This window comes from Panthera uncia (assembly GCF_023721935.1).
Source record: "Panthera uncia isolate 11264 chromosome A3 unlocalized genomic scaffold, Puncia_PCG_1.0 HiC_scaffold_11, whole genome shotgun sequence".
NCBI lineage: Eukaryota > Metazoa > Chordata > Mammalia > Carnivora > Felidae > Panthera > Panthera uncia.
The window spans coordinates 17,805,340-17,815,076 of record NW_026057578.1 but is presented as its reverse complement, the minus strand read 5'-3'; the positions used below and the strand labels follow the sequence as shown (position 1 = coordinate 17,815,076).

The 9,737-nt window shown below is 44.3% G+C and overlaps 1 non-coding gene across 1 annotated transcript; it reads left to right on the top strand.

Annotated features, from left to right (window-relative positions):
- Nucleotides 1-8,805: 8,805 nt before the first annotated feature.
- Nucleotides 8,806-8,934, top strand: LOC125937195 (small nucleolar RNA SNORA43). The gene has a single exon (XR_007462290.1). It is a non-coding gene; the product is annotated as a small nucleolar RNA SNORA43 (small nucleolar RNA).
- Nucleotides 8,935-9,737: the final 803 nt, after the last annotated feature.

The window sequence follows — 9,737 nt, the reverse complement described above, 5'->3', positions numbered from 1 at the left end:
AAGAGTTGGTTTTTTGAAAAAATAATCAAAATTGACAAACCTCTAGCCAGGCTTCTCAAAAAGAAAAGGGAGATGACCCAAATAGATAAAATCATGAATGAAAATGGAATTATTACAACCAATCCCTCAGAGATACAAACAATTATCAGGGAATACTATGAAAAATTATATGCCAGCAAATTGGACAACCTGGAAGAAATGGACAAATTTCTAAACACCCACACTCTTCCAAAACTCAATCAGGAGGAAATAGAAAGCTTGAACAGACCCATAACCAGCGAAGAACTTGAATCGGTTATCAAAAATCTCCCAACAAATAAGAGTCCAGGACCAGATGGCTTCCCAGGGGAGTTCTACCAGACATTTAAAGCAGAGATAATACCTATCCTTCTCAAGCTATTCCAAGAAATAGAAAGGGAAGGAAAACTTCCAGACTCATTCTATGAAGCCAGTATTACTTTGATTCCTAAACCAGACAGAGACCCAGTAAAAAAAGAGAACTACAGGCCAATATCCCTGATGAATATGGATGCAAAAATTCTTAATAAGATACTAGCAAATCGAATTCAACAGCATATAAAAAGAATTATTCACCATGATCAAGTGGGATTCATTCCTGGGATGCAGGGCTGGTTCAACATTCGCAAATCGATCAACGTGATACATCACATTAACAAAAAAAAAGAGAAGAACCATATGATCCTGTCAATCGATGCAGAAAAGGCCTTTGACAAAACTCAGCACCCTTTCTTAATAAAAACCCTTGAGAAAGTCGGGATAGAAGGAACATACTTAAAGATCATAAAGGCCATTTATGAAAAGCCCACAGCTAACATCATCCTCAACGGGGAAAAACTGAGAGCTTTTTCCCTGAGATCAGGAACACGACAGGGATGCCCACTGTCACCGCTGTTGTTTAATATAGTGCTGGAAGTTCTAGCATCAGCAATCAGACAACAAAAGGAAATCAAAGGCATCAAAATTGGCAAAGATGAAGTCAAGCTTTCGCTTTTTGCAGATGACATGATATTATACATGGAAAATCCGATAGACTCCACCAAAAGTCTGCTAGAACTGATACATGAATTCAGCAAAGTTTCAGGATACAAAATCAATGTGCAGAAATCAGTTGCATTCTTATACACTAACAATGAAGCAACAGAAAGACAAATGAAGAAACTGATCCCATTCACAATTGCACCAAGAAGCATAAAATATCTAGGAATAAATCTAACCAAAGATGTAAAAGATCTGTATGCTGAAAACTATAGAAAGCTTATGCAGGTAATTGAAGAAGATATAAAGAAATGGAAAGACATTCCCTGCTCATGGATTGGAAGAATAAATATTGTCAAAATGTCAATACTACCCAAAGCTATCTACACATTCAATGCAATCCCAATCAAAATTGCACCAGCATTCTTCTCGAAACTAGAACAAGCAATCCTAAAATTCATATGGAACCACAAAAGGCCCCGAATAGCCAAAGTAATTTTGAAGAAGAAGACCAAAGCAGGAGGCATCACAATCCCAGACTTTAGCCTCTACTACAAAGCTGTCATCATCAAGACAGCATGGTATTGGCATAAAAACAGACACATAGACCAATGGAATAGAATAGAAACCCCAGAACTAGACCCACAAACGTATGGCCAACTCATCTTTGACAAAGCAGGAAAGAACATCCAATGGAAAAAAGACAGTCTCTTTAACAAATGGTGCTGGGAGAACTGGACAGCAACATGCAGAAGGTTGAAACTAGACCACTTTCTCACACCATTCACAAAAATAAACTCAAAATGGATAAAGGACCTGAATGTGAGACAGGAAACCATCAAAACCTTAGAGGAGAAAGCAGGAAAAGACCTCTCTGACCTCAGCCGTAGCAATCTCTTACTCGGCACATCCCCAAAGGCAAGGGAATTAAAAGCAAAAGTGAATTACTGGGACCTTATGAAGATAAAAAGCTTCTGCACAGCAAAGGAAACAACCAACAAAACTAAAAGGCAACCAACGGAATGGGAAAAGATATTTGCAAATGACACATCGGACAAAGGGCTAGTATCCAAAATCTATAAAGAGCTCATCAAACTCCACACCCGAAAAACAAATAACCCAGTGAAGAAATGGGCAGAAAACATGAATAGACACTTCTCTAAAGAAGACATCCGGATGGCCAACAGGCACATGAAAAGATGTTCAACGTCGCTCCTTATCAGGGAAATACAAATCAAAACCACACTCAGATACCACCTCACGCCAGTCAGAGTGGCCAAAATGAAGAAATCAGGAGACTATAGATGCTGGAGAGGATGTGGAGAAACAGGAACCCTCTTGCACTGTTGGTGGGAATGCAAATTGGTGCAGCCGCTCTGGAAAGCAGTGTGGAGGTTCCTCAGAAAATTAAAAATAGACCTACCCTATGACCCAGCAATAGCACTGCTAGGAATTTATCCAAGGGATACAGGAGTACTGATGCATAGGGGCACCTGTACCCCAATGTTTATAGCGGCACTCTCAACAATAGCCAAATTATGGAAAGAGCCTAAATGTCCATCAACTGATGAATGGATAAAGAAATTGTGGTTTATATACACAATGGAATACTACGTGGCAATGAGAAAAAATGAAATATGGCCTTTTGTAGCAACATGGATGGAACTGGAGAGTGTGATGCTAAGTGAAATAAGCCATACAGAGAAAGACAGATACCATATGGTTTCACTCTTATGTGGATCCTGAGAAACTTAACAGAAACCCATGGGGGAGGGGAAGGAAAAAAAAAAGAGGTTAGAGTGGGAGAGAGCCAAAGCATAAGAGACTGTTAAAAACTGAGAACAAACTGAGGGTTGATGGGGGGTGGGAGGGAGGGCAGGGTGGGTGATGGGTATTGAGGAGGGCACCTTTTGGGATGAGCACTGGGTGTTGTATGGAAACCAATTTGACAGTAAATTTCATATATTAAAAAATAAAAAAAATAATAAAAAAAATAAAAAAAAATATGATAAAATCTGGAAAAAAAATAAATAAAATAAAAGAACATTTATTATAAAAAAAAAAAAAAGAAGCATAACCATGATCCTCAACTACGCGGTGCCTGGGTAGGTAGAACTGGTGCTCATTCTGCTATCTGGCTATTCCAGGTGGAATGCAGATGCGGTGGGAGGCCCTTGCCGGGGCTACCTGGCTAAGCTGTGTTCTCCGACTTAGCTCGCCCCAGGGTTTCAGACCGGGGCTCTCGAGTGTCTTCCCAGCCATTAATTGATCAGCACTTTGTTGTTCGTGTGGCCTAAACCCTCAGGCACCCTGGAGGAGAAGCTAAGCAGGTTCTAGGCTCTGGGCACCAGTCTCTGCCCTAAACGTGAGTGTGACAAAAGTACTATGGAGGTAAGAAAGTGCTCATTTTACAAATGGAGGGCCTGTCTCTCCTTTTTCTCCTCTCTCCTCCTCCTCTTACTCCTCACTACAAATGACCATCACCCCCCAGCACGGGACATCTCTAGACCTCATGTGGTTCTTGCTTTTGCATGTTAACTCCTGGAACAAAGGTTCCAGCCCTGGGCCTCCTCCCCCAGCCAGGTAGTGCCAGCTGTTTCAGACAAGCTGCCAAGCCTGTACATTCTTGACTCTGCAACGGTGAGCTGTGCTGTCTCACTGGTAATGTTGGGCTTCTCAAGGTTTGAGCTGATACTCTGGGGGTGGATTTTCTTTCTTTCTTTAAAAAAATTTTTTTTTAATGTTTATTTATTTTTGAGACAGAGAGAGTCAGAGCATGAACGGGGGAGGGTCAGAGAGAGGGAGACACAGAATCTGAAACAGGCTCCAGGCTCGGAGCTGTCAGCCCAGAGCCCGACACGGGGCTCGAATTCACGGACCGTGAGATCCTGACCTGAGCCGAAGTCGGCCGCTTAGCCGACTGAGCCACCCAGGCGCCCCTCTTTCTTTTTTTAAAAAATGTTTATTTTGAGAGAGAGAGTGAGCGCAAGCAGGGGAGGGGCAGAGAGAGAGAGGGAGAGAATCCCCTTGGGGCTTGATCCCATGAATTATGAGATCATGACCTGAGCTGAAACCAAGAGTAAGATGCTTAACTGAGTGAGCCACCAAGAAGCCCATCTGGGGGTGGATTTTCTAATTTTTTAAGTGTTTTTTTTTTTTTTTTTGAGAGAGACACAGAGTGAGTGGGGGAGACCAGCACAGAGCCTGATGTGGGGCTCAAACTCAGGAGTCTGGAGATCATGACCTGAGCGGAAGTCAGACGCTTAACCAGCTGAGCCACCCTGGCGCCTCCTAGGCGTGGATTTTCTATGCAAAACCCTCTGTGATAAAAGCCAATTGTTCATTCAATTATATCCACCTAAAAGTGGTCTGAAGCCAAGAATAGGACACTCCAAATAGTTTCATAATGATGTTTTTGGAAAAAATCTGTTGAGTACCTACTCTGTGCTACGATTTAGGTTACAGTTAGCTTAAGGTTTTGTTATGGCTGTACATTAGAACCATCTGGGGAAGCTTTAAAAAAAAAAAAAAACTCCCAAAGCCACAGCCTATTAAATTCAATCAGACTCTCTGGGGATGGGACACAGGTATCAGCAGTGTTTAAACTCCCTAGGCGATTCTAATGAGCAGCCATGGTTCTTGCAAATAGCAAATTTACCTGGAGAGACACTTTCCCATGAGTCTCCTCACTGGTTTCTCTTGCTTTGGTTTTGTCCCCTCCAATCCATTCTTCACTATAATCAGAGAGATCTTTCTAAAATGCGGATAGGACCCAGTTACTCCCCTTGCCAGTATCTTCAGCATACATTCCAAAGTCTTTAATACAGGGTCCTTAATGACTTCACCTCACATGCCCCTCCAGCCTCATTTCTTGTCCTTATATTAACATTCCACAGATAAAGAACCAAATGTAATGCCACAGACAATTTCAGGTGTTTCAAACTTCTGAGACTGAATTTATATATGCTGTTCCCTCTGCTTAAAATTCTCTTCCACCTGAGTCTGTCTGGTAAACTCCTACATACCCCACAAAACCCAACTCAAAAATCTGTTCTGTGAAACCTTCCTTGCTCACTCTCCCACCACTCTGCTTCATCCCAGCTAGTAAATCACTTCTATTATCAGATGGGCTCGTTTATATCTATTAATTTGAAAATCTTGTCTCTTAACTTGTTGATGGGCTATTCCAGAAAAAGCATCTTATTCATGTCTGAATACTGGCCTTGTACTTCATATGTGCCTGAATCCCCTTTGGAATAAATGAATAGATTGGGCAGATGGCTGAAAACATTAGTGGGTGAGATGGCTTCCGCACATTCTCTGGAATCTCAGAGGCGTAAGTGACTTTGAAAATCATCTGGTTGTGTTCCCTCCCCTAGTGGCCTTCTAGGCAGCTGATAAGCTGATGCATAGCATGTGCTACTTGGATACCCTCAGCAACAGAGAGCTCACTTCCCCATAATGCTTCCGATCCCACTTTTGGACAGCTTGGACAGTGTTTTGTGTCCTCTGCCTCCATGTACTTTGCCCTGTTCCACGGGGGCCCCACAGCATAAGCATGCACCTTCTGTGCTGTGACACTGCAGAGATCTGATAAAGATCCCTGTCCACCCGCAACGTCCTTAAATGGCAATTTGGGAGTCCTCTCAAATCTGCCATGGCCCTCAGGATGCACCCAGCATTCAGATACCATCTGGAAAACCTTAAGCTAAACAAAAGCAGTTGTGATGAGTGGCCCTACTCTGTGGGAAACCACATGGCCCTCTGCCACAGCTCTGGGAGCCTATGTCCCTTGGTGGGGCTGGGCTGGGGGAAGGTGTGAGCCCAGGGGCTGTGATGCTGTTGACCTAGGCAGAGGAGGCAAGGTCTAACAGAGCCACCCAGGAGTGCGCTGTAATGACCCTCTTATTGGCTGACTTTGATCACACATCCATTTCCCTTTTTAGGGAGCTGCGGTGTAATAGGGGATAATCTCCTGAAGGAAAAAAAATAAGAGGGGGTAAAAGTATGAGGGAGACTTCTCTCCATCTTCAAAGGGAGCCAGCCAAGGGGCATTATTTTTACATTAGCAGCTAGTTACAGTAGATTGACCGGGGAATGGTGGCAGTCATTAGGAGCTAATCACATTCTTTTCAGACCAAAATTGCCATCTCATTATATTCATCCATTATCACTCTTGGCTTCCCTCTTCTCCTCTTCTCCTGAGGGTGTGGGCCCTATTTCACACTCTTCTCTGTGTGTGGATATGTTTCCTACACTTCAACAGTGTTGCTGTTCTAAGGTAATCATTTTCTTTCTTTCTTTCTTTCTTTCTTTCTTTCTTTCTTTCTTTTCTTCCTTCCTTCCTTTCTTCTTCTTCCTTCCTTCCTTCCTTCCTTCCTTCCTTCCTTCCCTCCCTCCCTCCCTTTCCTTCCTTCCTTCCTTCCTTCCTTCCTTCCTTCCTTCCTTCCTTTTCTTTTTCTTTTTTTTTTTCGGTCCCGAAGGATGCATTTGGGGATGTCCTCATCCCTGGAGGTCTGAGCTGTGGTATTCATAGAATCCTCAAAAGTCAGACCTGGAAGGTTCTTTTGAGAAAACTATTGCCTCACTTTAGAGATCAGCCAAGTAAGGTCCAGAAACAGGAAATGACTTGACTAGGAATGCAAGCTGAGTGAATCTGCCCCTGCTGCCTCCTTCCCACCCTCCCTCTCTTCCTCCTTTCCGCGGTGACCATCTGGATGTTAGGTCCCAGAAATAACAGCAATGGTCACGGCACACAAGATCTCATGAACTTTGCTTTAGTTGTGGGAAGGTGTGGACAATAAACAGACAAGATAATAACTGCTTAGAACCAGTGCTGTAAAGGCGATAAATAAGGGGCCGGGAGAGACAACAACTAGGAAGAAGAGACCATTCAGATTGAGTGGATTGTGCAGGACCTTTCAAAACAGAGACAGTTGAGAAGGAAAGAAACAGCCCATGACTTCCAGCAGCTGGCCTGGCACTCAAAGCTGGACCTTGGTGTGTAACTGTTGTACATAAACAATTTCGCAAAATTGCAACACCAGACAAGGCTTCTCTGAGACCAGGATGGGGCAAGGCAAAAACATGACCACTGTGTAGTCATATCTAAACACAGAAACATATGAACATTGTCCAAACCATAAATAAATAAATAAATAAATAAACAAACAAACAAACAAACAACTAACATCCCCCTATCCTGGCTAATGTAAGTTATGGCTGCTTCTCTGCCACTTATAGCTTTGGCTTCTGTCTGGCGTCCCTTTCTTAGAGTTAAGATCTATCAAGGTACCCAATCTTACCGCTTCCTAACAACGTCCAATCCAGAACAAAGCCCCAAATCACCCGACATAGCCCATAGCCTGGGAGGCCTTTCTCACATCCTCTTCCTGAGATGTCCTGCAGGTTTTAAACCTGGCTTGTTCAACTCCAGGTGTATTCCTACTTGTCTCTTGTGGACACCCTTGGGTTGAAAACTAAATGATGAGCAGAGCCAACCATGGCAAGAGCTGGGGGAAGAATGTTCCAGGGCTGAGGGAAGAGCAAATGCAGAGGCCTTGAGATGGAATGAGCTTGGTGTGTTCTAGAACTTGAAGGGGCATTCTCCGGGGCCTGGAGGATGAGAGCAAGCGAGTGAAGCAAAATGTGGATGGGGAGGGTATAGCTCAGAATGGCAGTCAGTGGACCAACACCAAGAATATGTTTTCTTCTAGGTCGGTGAAAATGCTTTGGACATTTTTCAAGGTGAGGAGGCTGAGCCAGTACCAGCAGCATGATAAGCGGTAAGAGCTCTTGTGTCTCAAACCCTCCCTTCATCGTTGTTCACGGGCTTCACAGACTTTGGGATAAAATTATTTTCTGGTGTCTACTCCAGACTAACTCTCCCTGTGGCTACAACCCACCTGCCCACCCATCCGTCCTCGCTCCCAGCCATGGAACTCAGTAAGTCAGACACTCATCGTACCTATCGAGACCCCAGTAGGGGTCACGGGCTTCTTAGGCTCTGCTGTGCTGAATCAGTTCATAGGCTTGTTCAACCTACCTCAGTTTCCCCACTTACTACTTCTGGTCCCTGCTCTAAGAATTGCCCCCTGATGCCTGGCTGGTTCCTTCTACCTATTGGTTTGACCCTCCTGAGATATGAGGGTCCTTTCTAGAGCTTGCTATCCTTCTTTGGACACTCTTCATTGTACTTACGCCTCTTTGAGTTATGCCCAGATAGTGAGATGTCAAAACACAGAGCTTCCAAGAGCAACTCACCTCCAATTCAAGGCTGAGAGTGTTCTGGTCCATTTCATTTACCTGTTCACTCACTATCCTCAGCAGATTCTGTCACTTATGATTCCCCTCTTCCTCCCTTTGGCTTGACTGTATTCCTGGAGATAACTGGATATGATACGCCCTGGGGTACAGCAAAACCAGGCCCAGAGAACGCTGACCAGGCAGTTCCTGGCTGATGCCTCGGGGCACAGCCGAGGGCCTCCTTCCTGCCTGAGCAGTCCAGCTGGCCAGGACTTCCCTGCATCCCTGCCCACCATGGCATTCTCTCAGGGGAGGGAAGACTCCAGAGAGTCTTTACCAAGGATGCAACATTTTACCTGGGTCTTTCATTCATTTATCTTGTCAAGAATACGTCTTGCCCACCCACTGTGCATATGAGTCAGGGGAAAGGCAGGGCTTTGCAAAAGGCAGACACACTAGAATGAATATTCCATCACTTCCAGTCTCAATAAACTTTTCTAAAAGTTGAGTCAATAGTACACCCTTCACAGCTCTGCCATGTTTCTGAGCCTGGCCTCCAGGCTGGGTGGCTCAGTGGGTGAGAACAGCTGCTCTGCTTTGCTGCACCTGTGACACTGGGGCAAAGAGGAAGTGGCTATTTCTATGCTCTGCTCAGAACAGTGACCACTAAGAATGATTTGTAGCCTAACAAGCCGGAAAAAAAAAAAAAACACCCTTCAGGTTAGGGTGGGGGAAAGATTTGACTATTTTTTTTTTGACCATGGAACTCTCATATATCCTGTTGTTTACATGACTCTGTGCATTTGTTAAAATTCATAGAGCAGTACACCTCCCTCCTTCCCCACAAAATGGATTTTATAGCATGCAAATTAAAAGAAATGAAAAACAAATACACCCCATGGAGTTCTGTGATGATTAGAAACTACCCAAAATAGCTGGTGGGCTCCTAACACCGTGCCTAGCACACAGTAGGTGTGGGAGACTCTTCCATCCCAGTCTTGCCCAAGAATGTGCTCTTGAGTGCCTGTGGCTGACTTCTGGAATTTACCCCCTGCCTCCCTTTGATCGGAAACATCCAGTTTACTGTCACAAGACCAAACATGGGGGCTCCTTACAACATCCATCCTGGTTTGCCTTGGACCACAGGGCTCCCCAAGATGTATGACTTTTGTTTTAAAACTGGGACCATCCTGGGCACCTGGGTGGCTCATTCGGTTAAGCATCTGATTCTTGATCTCGGCTGAGGTCGTGATCTCATGGTTCGTGAGTTCGAGCTCCATGCTGGGCTCTGGGCTGTCAGTGTGGAGCCTGCTTGGGATTTTCTCTCCCTCTCTCTCTACCCCATTTGTGTTCTCTCTCTTTCTGTCTCAAAATAAATAAACAAACTTAAAAAAATTAAAAAACACCTTGGGCCATCCTGGACAAACCAGGACAAATCGTTCACCCTAGAAACAGGTAAGAGAGCGTATTCAGGAAGTGAGAAAGAGTTGTACGAG